Here is a 15180-nt window from a genome sequence, read left to right as displayed (position 1 = left end):
TTATTTCATAATCCATATAGTACATTTTCAAGAGTTAATTTAATAATTTTTCCAAATGAAGTGACTGGATCTCTCATATTCTTGCTCTTGGCTTCTTTCTCCTCTGTTCCCCAGCTATCCCAGTGATGAGAATGGCAGGGCCATTTATTGTATCCTCTTTCATTGAAGGGCAGTTTTTGCTGACTATGGTCACTTTTAGTGGCCATGTTTGCTCTGCACTTTTAATTTATGAATGAACCTTCTCTCATCCTCACAAACTCCCATCAACCCTCAAAGTCACACACCTAACACTGGACCCAGAATTTAACAAAATTCCCAGTTAATTAGCAGACAGCTGATTTCTAGATCATGTCATTGGTTAAATTGTTTTCCACTGAGTCCTACATACAAAACCAATTTTGGGTGAATTTGAGGAAGGTGTTGCTTAGAAAGACTTCCAGGAATGCTAATATTTCACATTTGACCACAGACAGTGATATTTAACCATGTCATTGATGCTTGGAAGTCTGATGTCCCCACAACTCAATAACTTCCTTACTGATGTTATTATCTCCTGTGAACATTTGGCTCTTTCTCCTAAGCCAATGATGGTGAACCTTTCAGAGATTTCAATAACAAACAGCCTGCTGCAGCCTGGGTGCATAGGTTTGCCATCACTGTCCCATGCTGTTTCCATTGAAAATGCAATGCAGAAAGTCACTCCTAATATCAAGGGAGATTTTTGAGATTAGTGTTAATTCTGAACCTCTCTGACTCTCACATGGATATAGATCTGGACCCTCCAGTAGGAAGCCCACCCGTGGGGATAGAGGCCCTGTGTCTTTTACTACATTTTTGAGAACAATGATTGGAATAATTTTGGAGAGCCATGAAAATTTTCCAGGGACTTCAGGAAAAGGAAAGAGCTATTCTCTAGATTTTCAGTGGTGGAGAAGAGGCAATTGCATAGCTGGAGCATATGTGGCCACCCTTCATTGGGCCAGGATCACCAAGAGAGCCCAATACTGGCTTTGGAGTTTTGTAGTAGATCTGGGGAAGGAAAAAAGCCCAGTGAAGGCAGAAGGTTAATGTTTTACAGTTTTAAGTCTCTAAGACAATGAGTCTCTGACTTCATTATATTTATTTTAATTTTTTTTTTGTGGAAGTAGAAATAAATATAAGTGGCAAAAGAGAAAGTATTTTAGAAGGAAAATTGGAGACTTTCACGGGAAGCTATTTCCAAGTTCTATTAATAATGGATCTTTGGGTTATAGATGCATATTTTAAGGAACGGATTTTGTAGGCAAATATGCCAGTTTAAACCAGGTTAACATATTGTTGGTACTTTTTAGCATGCTAATGTATATTATAAATTTTCAGGAGGATTTCTATAGTATATACCACTTATCAAAATCATTTAATCCTGAGCCCCTCTTCATGAAAAGCCTGTATGATCAACTCTTAAGGACTATTGTTTTAGTTACTCTTCTCATTGCCGAGGCAAAATACCAGACACCCCCACGTTAAAGGAGGAAATGTTTATTGTAGCTCACAGTTTGTAGAGATTTCAGTCTATAGTTGGTTAGCTCCAAGGTAGGGTGGTATGGCAGAGGGGCATTGCAGAGGAGAAATAGTTCATGGGATGGCAGGCAGAAGGCAGCAAGCAGCAGCAATCAGTAAACTTGTCTTTTCTTTTTATCCCAAACAGGGTATAGTCTTTCTGGGTGGTGCCACCCACACCCACACCCAGAACTATGCTAATTCCAATCAGTGGACTAATTTCATGCCACATACTCTTAATCCCAGTATCACACTCTAGATCTAGCCAATCCAAAAAGCCCCACCTATGAGTGCACAAGGCTTTGGGGGGCATTTAGATACAAGCTGTAACAACTATAGTTCAGGAAATTCTGCTCTAAGGGAAGGATGGCTATTTGGGCAGTCTTTTTCAGGGGGCAGTCTTAAAGAGGATGCATTTTAGAGTTCCTTCCAATTACAGCTTCACGTGTGACTGCTAGGCACTACTCTAAGCATGTATTATACATTATTTCATTTTTCCTCAAAACAACCCAATTAAGTAATTATATTTCTTATCTTATTTCAAAGCTGAGGAAATTAAGACCCAAAGAAGCAAAATAACTAGAGACCACTGAGCTAGCATTTGAACTTCACTCATTCTGACTCAGAGTCCATGCTATTATTCATTATGATCTGCAGCCTAGCAAAGTAAGATAGAACAAAAAAATACAAAATCCTTCAATATTTTATTATTCTGTATGATGTCTCAGTTACTGAAAACTAGTTTCAGTTTTCCTAGCACAATATTTATTTTCTTTCTTTCTTTCTTTCTTTCTTTCTTTCTTTCTTTCTTTCTTTCTTTCTTTCTTTTTTGGTACTGGGGATCAAACTCGGGTCCTTGTGCTTGTTTTTTTAAAAAAATAAGTATGTTTGTGATACACAAAACTTACATTCATCTTGGGGAATTGGCACATGTACATATCACATCTTAATCCTTTTGCCTTCCCCTTCTCCATATCCTCCCATTTCCAGATCCTCTACCCATTTCCACAAACTCTACCTCCCTGTTTCCTAGGTCTATCTTTTATTTTGCTCTTTAAATCATTTATATTTTGTTTCTCATATAAGAGAAACCATGAGATATTTAACCTTCTGTATGTGATTTATTTTACTTACCATTATGGACTTGAGGTGCATCCACTTTCCTACAAATAACTCAAATTTATCTTTCTTTATGGCTCAGTAGCACTCCATTGTATATATATACCACATTTTCTTTATTCATTCATCTGTTGATGGGCCTATTTCCACAATTTACCTATTATGAGTTGTGCTTCTATAAACATGGATATGCATGTATCACTGTAATATGATGTCTTTAATGTCTTCAGAAAGATCCCAGAAGAGGTATAGCTGGATCAAATGGAATTTCTATTTTTTTTTTTTTTGTGGAATCTCAATACTGATTTCCATAGGAGTTGTACTAGTTTACAATCCTAGTTTCTTTTCCCCTACAAACTCACAAGAATTTTTTTTGAGTTCTTGATGATAGCTATGCTTTATGTTTTGTTTCACTTTTTGGAGACAAGGGTCTTGCTATGTAGTCCAGGCTGGCCTTAAACTCATGGCAGTATTCCTATCTCAGCCTCTTGAGTGCTGGTATTACAGGTGTGTGACACCACACCTGGCCAATAGCTATTCTTTCTGGAGTATGGTAGATTCTCAGCGTTGTTTTGGTTTGGACTTTTCTAATTTTTAAAATGTACTTATTGGCCATTTGTACTTCTTTTGAGAAGTGTCTATTCATTTCAGTTATCTGTTTTTTGATTGAGTCTTTAATTTTGGGGATGCTTATATGTTTTAGTTCTTTATATATTCTAGTTATTAGTCCCATGACAGAGGAGTAGCTGGCAATATTTTTTCCCCAGACTGTAGGTGGTCTGTTTACTCTATTGGTTGTTTCCTTTGTGGTACATAAACTTTTAATTTGACAGATCCCATTTGTTGATTGTTGGCTTTATTTCTTGTGCTATTAGGGTCCTGTTCAGCAAGTTATTGGCTGTATCTTCAAGAGTTTTCCCCATTTTATCTTTTAGGAGATTTAGTGTTTCTGTTTCAATATCTAGGTCTTTGATCCATTTCTACTTGATTTTAGTACAGGGTGAAAGATAGTGTGTAGAATGATTCTTCTGCATGTGATAACCAGTTTTCCCAGCACCTCTTTTTTAAAATGCTGTCTTTTGGGCCAGGGATTTAGCTCAGTGGTTCTGGCGCCTGCCTCGCAAGCTCAAGGTCCTGAGTTGGATCCCTGGTACCAAAAAAAAAAAATGCTGTTTCTCCTCCAGTATATATTTTTGGCTCTTTTGTCAAAGACTAGATAGCTTAGAGTGCCTGGAGTTGTTTCTGCACCCTCAATTCTGTTCCACTGATCTGCATGTCAGTATTTGTATCAATACTTTGCTGGGGTTTTTTTGTACTGGGTATCGAACTCAGGACCTTGCACCTGCAAGGCAGGTGTGGTACCACTGTACTAAATCCCTGGCTCTGTTTCTTTTTCTTTAACCACTGTAGCATTATAATATAACTTGAAATCCTTGGCACAATATTTTAAAATAACTGCAATTTGTATAACTGAGAAATGCCAAGATTTATTAGTTCTATGCTGGATTTTTTACTCTACTGTTTTATAGTCAGTCTGATACAGACAGTAGTTACTTGACTGTCATTGATAAGTATTTGGGTTCTATTTTTGATATGGCTCCTTGTGGTTGGTTCAAAAAATAAGAGAGTGTGGCTTGTGAATGTTGTAACTTAATAGCATTCATGTTTAGAAGACAAGAGAAATTTGGGATCTGCTTCATATCAGCAAATTAAGCAGCAAAGAAAATGGGAAAGCCTCTAGTGGACCATCTCGCTGTAGCTTCTACTCAAGGTAGGTACCCTTTCTACAGCATGCCCCAAACAGGTATTTAATGTATGCTTCAACACTTTCAGTGGCAGGGGAATATACATACTGGTATTAAATTGGGAATATTTGCACTCTTCATCCCAGATTTCCATAAAATGGTTCTGCCCCATGGAAGAACATAGAACAATTCTTTGTCTTTGCTAGAATGTTCCTTCTATGGACAGTTATCTGAGCACACTTCTTCAATAAAATTTCACTTGGGATCATTTCTATATCCCTTCCTTGGTTTTGTTCCAGTCCTGTGAGTGATCAATAGCTTGACTGTGTGTACTCAGGTGAGTACAGGCTGCCTTGGGGCCTATATTCACCATATAGTCCCCATGTTTCTCATGTTACAGGCTCAGATTGTCTTGGTGTGAGTTTTTCAGTGACTGTGTCCCTTATCTCAGTCACTTAAGTGTATTTTCCATCACTCACCAAGAGTTGCTTCATACAAAGTCAGACACAGCCAAGCCTCTTGATTTGGGAGACTTGTCTTGACTTTACCATAGTTAATTTAGAAACAGATGTGTTGACTGAGCCCTCCACAATGGGTTCTCTGTGAAATGCCATGATATAACATTGGTGTAATCAAGTAAAAAAGTTTTTTTCTTTAAATTAAATTCTTTTATTGGTACATTGTAGGTATACAACACAATTACATTTCTCACTGGGAATTGTACCTTTACATGATGCATCTTGGTTCTTATTTTTTCCCCATTCCTAGCCCTCCCTTCACGTCCTCGACCCTTCCCTATTTACAAAGACTTTATTTCCATTTTTTTCATTTCTCATCATTTTTCCTTTCCCTTCTTTTCTTTCCCCTGCCCCTCCCACTACCCCTACCCATTTGGACCTTTTCTTCCTGTTTTACATTATCGATTATTCATTCTAATCATTGGTATTAGGTATATAATATAATGACATTCATCATTGGAGATTTGCACCTTTACATAGTCTCTCTTGGTTCCCATCTTTCACCCTTGCCCAGCCCTCCCTTCAACCCCTCCATTCCTCCCTATTTACAAAGATTTTGTTCCTATTTTTCCATTTTCTCATATTAATCCCATTCCCTTCTATCCTTTCCCCTAGCCCTCTCACTTCCTTCCCCTTTGCCCCTTTTCTTCCTATTTCACATTACCTATTATACATTTAGTCCTTATTTACACTTTCAGTTTCTCACACCAGAGAAACTATTCGGAATTTATACATGTGTGTCCCATTTATTTCACTTAAGAGTATCTCCTCAATGTGCATCCACTTAGCTATAAATGTCTCTAATTTCTCATTTTTTATGGCTGAGTAGTACTCCATTTTATAAAAAATCCACATTTTCTTGATCCGGTCTCCAGTTGATGGACATTTGGGCTGTTTCCAAGTTTTAGCTATTACAAACTGTGCTGCTATGAACATGGGCGCACATATATCACTGTGGTATGATTCTTCCAATTCTTTGGGGAAGATCCCCAGCAGTGGAATAGCTGGGTCAAATGGGACTTCCAGTCCTAGTTCTTTGAGGTATCTCCATACTGATTTCCACAGTGGTTGCACCAGTCTACACTCCCACCAGCAGTGGAGCAGGGTTCCTCTTTCCCCACAGCCCCACCAGCATTTCTCATTTGTCGATTTCATGATTGCAGCCATTCTTTCTGGGGTGAGGTGGAATCTCATTGTTGTTTTCATCTGCATCACTGGAATGACCAGGGATGTTGAAGATTTTTTCATGTATTTATTTGCTATTTCTACTTCTTTGTCTGAGAAATGTCTGTTCATTTCAGATGCCCATTTTTGGATTGGGTCTTTAAATGTGGGAGGTCTGATCTTTTTAAGTTCTTTATAGATTCGAGATAGTAGACCTTTGTCTGAGGAAGAGCAGGTGAAGATTTTTTCCCACATTGTGGGTTGTCTCTTCACACTGCTGGTGGTTTCTCTTGCTGTGCAGAAGCCTTTTAATAAGAAGAGATCCCATTTGTTGATTGTTTGAGCTAGTTCACGGGCAACTGAGGTTTTGTTCATAAAATCTTTTTCTACACCGATTTCTTCAAGGGTTCTACCTAACCTCTGTTCCAACTGGTTCAGAGTTTCTATTTTAATATTTAGATCTTTAATCCATTTTGATTTCAGTTTAGTGCATGGGGAGAGATATAGGTCTAGTTTTAATCTTTGGCAAGCTGAAGCCCAATTTTTCCAGCACCATTTCTTAAAGAGGCTATCTTTCCTTCAGTGAGGGTGTTTGGCTCCTTTATCGAAGATGAGATGGCTGAGTGTGTCTGGCATTGTTTCTGCATCTTCTAATCTGTTCCACTGGTCCTCAGGTCTGTTTCTTTGCCAGTACCATGCTGTTTTTAATCACAGTAGCTTTGTAGTAGAGTTGGAGGTTGGGGATTGTGATACCCCCTGCCATGTCTCTGTTACCTAGAATTGCTTTTGCTATTCTGGGTCTCTTCTTGTTCCAAATGAATTTTTGGATTGTTTTCTCAAGGTCCATGAAGTATGCTGCTGGGATCTCAGTTGGAATTGCATTAAATCTATATAGCAGTTTTGGATGTATGGCCATTTTCACTATATTAATCCTTCCTACCCAGGAGCAGGGGTTGTCTGTCCATTTTCTGATATCATCTTCAATCTGTCTTTTCAGAGTGCCATAGTTTTCAGAGAAGAGGTCTTTGATTTCTTTCGTTAGGATGATTCCTAGGTATTTCAGTTTTTTGGATAGTATTGTGAAAGGAATGATTTGCCCTATTTCTGTCTCAGTGAGTCTGTTGTTTGTGTGGAGGAAAGCTATTGATTTTTGTGTGTTGTTCTTGTAACCAGCTACTTGACTGAATTTGGTTATTAAGTCTAGAAGACTTTTGGTGGAGTTCTTGGGGTCTTCTATATAGAGTATCATGCCATCTGAAAATAATGACAATTTGACTTTTTCATTACCTATCTTTATTCCTTTTATTTCTTTCTCTTGTCTAATTGCCATGGCTAATGTTTCCAGAGCTATATTGAACAAGAGTGGTGATAGTGGACATCCTTGTCTTGTTCCTGATTTTAGTGTGAAGGATTTCAGTTTCTGACCATTTACTATGATATTGGCTGTTGGTTTTCCATAGATGGCTTCTATTAGTTTGAGGTAGAGACCATCTATTCCAATTTTTTGTAGGGTTTTTATCATAAATGCATGTTGGATTTTGTCAAATGCTTTTCCTGATAGTCATATGGTTTTTGTCCTTGGCTCTATTGATATAGTGTATTACATTGATTGATTTTCGTATATTGAACCATGCCTGCATCCCTGGGATGAATCCCACGTGATCAGGGTGTATGATCTTCTTGATGATCTTCTGCATTCTGTTTGCCATTATCTTATTAAGGATTTTTGCATCTATGTTCATTAGTGAGATTGACCTATAGTTCTCCTTTTTGGTTGGGTCTTTCTCTGCTTTGGAGATCAAGGTGATGCTTGCTTCCAGGAATGAATTTGGGAGTATTGCTTCCCTTTCAATTTCACTGAAGAGTTTAAACAGTAGTGGCAGTAGTTCCTCTCTAAATGTCTTGTAGAATTCAACAGTGAAGCCATCAGGGCCCGGGCTTTTCTTAGTTGATAAGTTTTTAATTACGTTTTCAATTTCATTGGTTGATATTGGGTTGTTCAGAAGTTTTAGGTCTTCTTAATTCAACTTTGGTAATTCATATGTATCTAGGAATCTGTCCATTTCTTCTGTGTTGTCCATCTTATTGGCATATAGGTTCTGGAAGTAGGTATTGATGATCCTCTGTATTTCTGCTGGGTCTGTTGTCATTTCACCCTTTTCATTCCTAATTGCATGGATTTGGGCCTTTTCTTTCCTTTTTCTGACAAGGTTGGCTAAGGGTTTGCCAATTTTGTTGATTCTTTTGAAGAACCATCTCTTGGTTTCCTTAATTTTTTTGTATCACTCTGTTCATCTCCATTGCATTGATTTCTCCTCTGATCTTTATAATTTCCTCCCTTGTATGAGCTCTGGGGGTGTTCTGTTCTTCTTTTTCTAGAAGTTTAGGTTCAGCATCAGGTTGTTTAATTGGGCTCATTCTGTTTTCCTAACATGCATATTCACTGCTATGAATTTCTCTTGTAAGACTGCTTTCATTGTGTCCCATAGATTCTGATATGTTGTATTGTCATTGTCATTTAATTGAAGGAAATGTCTGATATCTTCTTTAATTTCCTCTGTGACCCATTGGTTATTCAGAAGTGTGTTGTTCAATTTCCACGTGTTTATGAAATTTTTTGAGTTTCTTTTGCTGTGGATCTCCAATTTCGTAGCACTATGGTCTGATAATGTACAAGGGATAACTTCAATTCCTTTGCACTTACTTAAACATGTTCTATGTGTGAGTACGTGGTCTATTTTGGAGAATGACCCATGTGCAGCTGAGAAGAATGTGTATTCTGATTTTGTGGGGTCGAAGACTCTGTAAACATCTGTTAAGCTCATTTGTTCAAGAGTTTGATTGAGTTCTAGTATTTCATTACTTATTTTTAGTCTAGTTGATCTATCTATTTGTGACAGTGGGGTGTTGAGGTCCCCCACTACAATTGTATTAGTGCATATATGACTTTTCATGTCCTTTAGTATTTGTTTTATATAGTTGTGTGCACTAGTGTTTGGTGCATAGATATTTATGATTGTCATCTCTTCCTCTTGGATTCTTCCCTTTAGAAGGATGTAGTGTCCTTCTTTGTCTTTCTTAATCAGTGTTGGTTTGAAATCTACTTGATCTGCCAAGAGGATAGCTTCTCCTGCTTTTTTTTTTTGGTTCCTGTGTCATGGAGTATTGTTTTCCACCCTTTAACTTTCAGTCTATGAATTTCCTTTTGAATTAAGTGTGTTTCTTGTATGCAGCATATTGTTGGATTTTGCTTCTTGATCCATTCTGCCAGTCTATTTCTTTTGATTGGTGAATTGAGACCATTAACATTGATGGTTATAACTGAAACGTATTGACTTGTCATTGCCATGATTTTTCCTTTTTGTTGGGTTCTCCCCCTTTACATTTAATTTCTTGTCATGCCAGATGGGTTCATTCTGCTTTGCTTCCTGGGGTTGTGATCCTCAATGTCTGTTCCTAGGTATTGTGTAAAATTCTTTGGAGTGCTGGTTTGGTATTCACGAAGTTCCTAAGGTGCTCTTTGTCATGAAAGTATCTTATTTCTTCATCAATTTTGAAAGATAGTTTTGCAGGGTACATCAATCTGGGTTGAGGCTGTTTTCTTTTAGGGCTTGGAGTGTGTCACTCCAAGCTCTTCTTGCCTTGATAGTTTGTCTTGAGAAGTCTGCTGTGATTCTGATGGGCTTTCCTTTGTATGTGATTTGTTGCTTTTTTCTGACTGCTTGTAGAACTTTGTTCTTCTGTTGTGTTTCTGAAATCTTAACAATTATATGCCTATGTGTAGGTTTTTTTTGATCAAGGTTATTTGGAGTCCTATATGCCTCATTTATCTGTATGTCAAGCTCTTTTCCCCTGCTTGGGAAGTTTTCTGCCATTATTTCTGTGAAGAGATTTTTTTATGTCATCTGCACTCTCTCCTGTTTCTTCATTGAGCCCAATCAGTCTTATGTTCTTCTTCTTTGCATCATCTAGCAACTGCTGGATTGATTTCTCATGTTCCCTTATAATTTTGAAGCAATTTTTCTTTTCCTGGTCACTAATTGCAATCTTATCTTCTGTATCTGAAATTCTGTCCTCACATTGGCTCATTCTACTGTGTAGACTTTCAGTGGAGTTTTTCATGTCCTGGAAATCTATTTGCATGTGTTTTATGGATTCCTTTTTTTTCCTATGTTGGGATTCCATCATGTTCCTGAGCTCCTCTCTAGATTTATTAATCATGTCTTGCACTAGGAGCACAATTTCTCCTGTTATCTGAGAAATTATTTCTGATTTCATTTTTTCCAGATCCCCTTTTGTTGCCAGTTCAGTGGGTCCAGGTGGTTGAGTATCAGAGTTTTCCATCTCATTTCCCTTTGGGGTTGCTGTAGGTGATCTGGAAGTCTGGTTTTGAGACTTATTTATGTGTTTTCTCATTTTGATGGGGGCGGGGGGGGGCTGTTGGCACCTGCATGGATTACCTCCTCAGAGGTGGGAGAGGTGGGACAGGGGCCAGGAGCAGCGGTAAGGATGGTGACCCAAAAGCCCCTTCCTGTGGGCCAGGAGCAGTGGGACAGAAGGTGGCCCAAAAGCCCTATCCTCTGGGCTGAGAGCAGTGGGAGGGATGGTGGCCTGGAAGCCCCTTCCCCTGGACCAGGAGCAGTGGTATGGTGCCTCAGAAGCCCCTACCTCTGGGCTAGGAGCAGCGGGACTCAGTACCGAGGTCTAGTGATCTGGTGGGCCGGTGTCTTCTGGGTCTTTGTAGTGTGGAACCAGGTAGCTGTACAGAGGAGCGGGGTGGGGGTGGGGGGCAGTGTCCAGCGGGCAGATTTGGCATGTTCTGCATGACTTGGGACCTCGGTAGGGTGTCCGCAGACCTGCTTGTCTGTAGCGGGCTGATTCGGTGTGTCTATAGTGTGATTTTCTGGTATGTGTCCATCCAGAATGTAATATTATAAAAATGTGTGTACAGACAAATTTTTCTTTTCCCCATTAACTTTATTGGTACATTTTAGGTATACAATACAGTTACATTCATCATTGGGATCTTGTACCACTACCTCAGTCTCTTGGTTATCATTTTTTTCCCCTTCCCTTGCCCTCCCTTCATCCCCTCCACCCTTTCCTATTTGCAAAGACCTTGTATCCATTTTTTTCCTCTTCTCATATTGTTTCCTTTCCCTTTTTTCCCTTCCCCTACCTCTCCCAATTCCCCTGCTCTTTTAGACCTTTTCTTCCTGTTACACAATATCAGTTATGCATTCTTTAAATTACAATATTAAGATCTAGGAGACATTACCACAGATTTTACAGAATTTAAAAGGATATAGAAACAATATTACAAAAATCTTTTTTGAAATAAATTTGACAACTTCTAAGAAGTAACTTAGAAGATGAAATAATGAAACTAACTCTGGAGGAAATAAAAAATTTGAATAGCTCCTATTAAAGAAAGTACAATCCTAGCTTGAAAACCTACCTATATGACAACAGCAGGCTCATAAACATTTTAACTGATAAATTATATCAAACAATTAAAGCAGAAAAAAGGAACACTTCTCCCCTCATTTTAGGAACTCAACATTGTGCCAATCCTAAAACTGGATAAAGATAATAGAAGAAAAAAGTATGAACATAGATAGAAATTTGTTTAACAAAACAAACTATTGGAAGTCAGATCTGGCAGGATGTAGAAAGTGGTTTTGTTATAGGGATGGCAGTGTTGGTTCAGCATTGGAAGATCCACTCCCAAAAGTCATCATTTTAACAGAAGAAAGGAGAAAGCCATATGATCCTGTCACTAGTTGGAGAAAGAGTATTGGACTAAATTCTACAGCTGTTCATGGTAAAAGCTATCAGGAGACTAGAAGTAGAACAGAACCTTCTCAACAGATCAAAGACATGTACTCCATACTTCCAACAAAAACTCCTTCTATGAATGGAGAAGATACAATGCTTTGTCCCTAAAGTGGGGAACAAGGGTAAATATGCTTACTCTTCATCTGTCCATTAAACTTTGAAACATAGGTCTAAACCAAAATAGCCTGGCAATGAAATGACACAATTAGGATAGGATTGGCATGGCAGAAGCAAAATCTTTATATGTAGATGAAATGATCATCTACAGAGAAAATACTAAGAAATCTCTATGAGCCCCTAGAACTTGTACTTGAATTTAGTAGGATTAGAAAACACAAGGTATATATAAAAATTCAGGTCTGTGTATACTTGCTATAAATGAAGAACTGGATATTGAAATTTTAAAGTTATGTACACACAAATTTTAACAAAGAAAAGTTGGAAATAATTTAAATGTGCCAAATATGAGATTTGATGCTTTAAAAAGTGCTGTAGAGTATTGTGTATTACTAAGTCAGAAAAATAAGTTGTCGAATGTGATATGGTTTTATTTTTAGTAAGTGCATGTCCACATATATATGTAAGGAAATGAATTCCAGAACATATACAAACATGCAAAGAATGTCATCTCTGGATAGTAAGAACTTGGTTGACTTTGCTTTGTAAAACATTAGTCTGCATGTCTTTGCTGTAATAAACAGCAAACTCCTTATGTTTCAAATGGAGTGCTTCCCTTTTCTTTTCAGACTCTTGTCCATCTGGGCTACTGCTCTGACTACTAGGTTGTGCTTACATGACCTTTATGGAGAGCAAGGTATATGCAGCTCTGTCATCCTTTGTGCGCAGTGTCCAACTTCTTGCACTGAATGGAACTGCTACCAGTAGTCTGAGGCTGAAAAGGTCAGGCAGCTCCCTTTAAGTTCTGATTGAAGTCAAGGAGTGAAGAAGCCATTGGTTAACTGACTTTGTCAGCTGAGGTTGGGCCATTATAACAGACTCACAGGGAGAACATTGACTTCTTCACCACTGTGAATGACCATGACTGTGGCTAAGCATTAATGTACAAGTGTGATCTGCCTTCTTTTCTATTGGTCTTTTGTTTTTCTTATTATTCATTTAGATCTTGGTTTCACGGGCTCTATGAATTTTGCCTCTAAATCTAAGTTAAGGAATGAGAAGCCCATTAGAATCTAGTGTTGGCTTAGCTATGATCAGAAGATCCCATACTGATTTCTTCCCTCTGTGATGTTCTTTCTTGTAGAGATATGGAAAAGACTGAATTTTAACATATCTGGCCTCAAAAGTAGGACTAATTTTGAGTAGTATTGTGGCTTTCCACATTGCTACCCTACAGCTAGAGAGATGAAGTTTGAATAGAAGGAAATGCTCTAAGACGATTGTTTTTTTTTTTGGCACCAGGATCGAACTTGGGTTCTTGCGATTGCGTAGCAGGTGGCAAAACTACTGAGCTAAATCCCCGGTCCTCTAAGATGATTCTTAAAACCAAACCGAACCAAACCTCTTCTCATTTTTTTTCTTCTTATCATGTGCTATAAATCAGTGTAGTTATATCTAAGCAAAGGACACAGTGTTGATTTTGTGCAAAGGAAAAATGTCTTGATTATCATATCTGTGTTTGTGCCACTCATCCATGAGTGTCTACAACATCTGCATTAAAAAGACAGTTGGGGCCATTTGAGGCGGGGGAGACTTTGAGAAACCAGGAACAACAGCAATTCAAGCATGGATCAAAGTAGTGAAGAATGTACAAGAAAGATTAGCAGTGTGAATATTGACAAACTTATAAAGGATTTTTCACAGATAGAAAAGAAAATGATAGAAACCAGTGGAAAGAATAAGACACTGGGAATTCAGTTGGAAAAGAGTACCTGTTTATTAAAAGTAATGCAAACAAACCTCAATTAAAAAAGAATGTGCTGCTCTTCATGATATGATGAAAGGGCTACAAGAGACCATTGAATATCCACACAATTTGAGAGGTGAAAATGAACAACTAAAAAGAAATGCTGGTATGACAAAGGAAAAGCTGAAATCTCACAAACAGGAATATGAGAATAATATTGCCAAACTTGTACATGAAATGAAAATCAAAGAGAAAGAACATAAGATAGAAATAAGCAAACTTTATCGAGATATGCAGAAAAAAGTTGAATTAAATGAAGAAAAGCGCAAAGATCTAATAAAGAAAAAGGAGATGGAAATATTAGAGTTAAATGCAAAGTTAATAACTCAAGAAAAAGAAAAGCAAAATGAAATAATCAAACTACAGCTGGAGTTTGATACCAAACTAGCAAGAGTTCAGACTAAATCAAAACCATATCCAGATGCTACTATTTCCCCAGAGTATCTACAGAAGGAAACTTCAACATCTTCAAGAAGAAAAAGAACAAAGAGACTGCAATTCTTCGTAATACCATTCACAATTTGGAGCAGTGCCTTTCTATTGGCAAAGATTCTCACCTTAAACGTAGACGATTTTGAGTATAACAGTAAATGTATTAATTACTATTTACTTTTTTTAAAAGCAATTGAAAAATTCGCTTCCATTTTCAACATAAGTATACTGCCTAAATAGCCCAAATAATAGATGAGACAGCTTTAAACATTAAGAAAAAAAAAAAAGACAGTTGGCCTTTCTTTTGGTATTACTGGCCTTGCAGGGGTGACATGTGGTTCTGAGCTCAGATATTTGGGTAGCCTTCAAGTTTTTTCAGTTTCAGGAACAAACACGCAAAGATCCTGGAAAAGGTAGTATAAGGCTACTTATAACACTGAGATAACACTGGGGATGATAACACTGAGGGGAGATAACACTGAGGGATAATAGTATTTTAATTCCTTTTTTTAAGTCCATGTCTCATTGCAGAGTGAAGATTGCAACTCATCATTCTGATACTCAAGTTCATGGTGGGCTAAGGTAACATAGAAGCAAAGTGATGCTACCTTTCCCAAAGCTAGCCGTTTATTTTTCTTATTCTATTTTTATTTTATTTTATTTTTTTGTATCAGGGATCGAACTTGGGACCTTGTGCTTGCGTGGCAGGCACTGGAACCACTGAGCTAAATCCCCGGCCTGTTATTCTATTTTTAAAAGAAGAACCTTTTCCTCTTAGAGTAAATAATAAAAGCAGTCGAATCAGAAATAAAGATATTTTAGCTTTATTTAACCTAGAGAATATTTAAAATTACTGGATAGAGTCCTGGGCTTAGAAATGGACCATTTAGTTGAGTCTTAT

General features: G+C 37.7%; 1 pseudogene; it reads left to right on the top strand.

The window, feature by feature from the left end:
• The first annotated feature begins 13549 nt into the window (after nt 1–13549).
• LOC101705715 (coiled-coil domain-containing protein 152 pseudogene) lies at nt 13550–14425 on the top strand (annotated as a pseudogene).
• Nucleotides 14426–15180: the final 755 nt, after the last annotated feature.

This window comes from Heterocephalus glaber, unplaced genomic scaffold (assembly GCF_053883595.1).
Source record: "Heterocephalus glaber isolate CG9 unplaced genomic scaffold, H.glaber_assembly_v1.0 deba00001481, whole genome shotgun sequence".
NCBI classification, from domain to species: domain Eukaryota; kingdom Metazoa; phylum Chordata; class Mammalia; order Rodentia; family Bathyergidae; genus Heterocephalus; species Heterocephalus glaber.
Note: the sequence above shows the minus strand (reverse complement) of the source record. Positions and strands in the feature narration are given on the sequence as shown.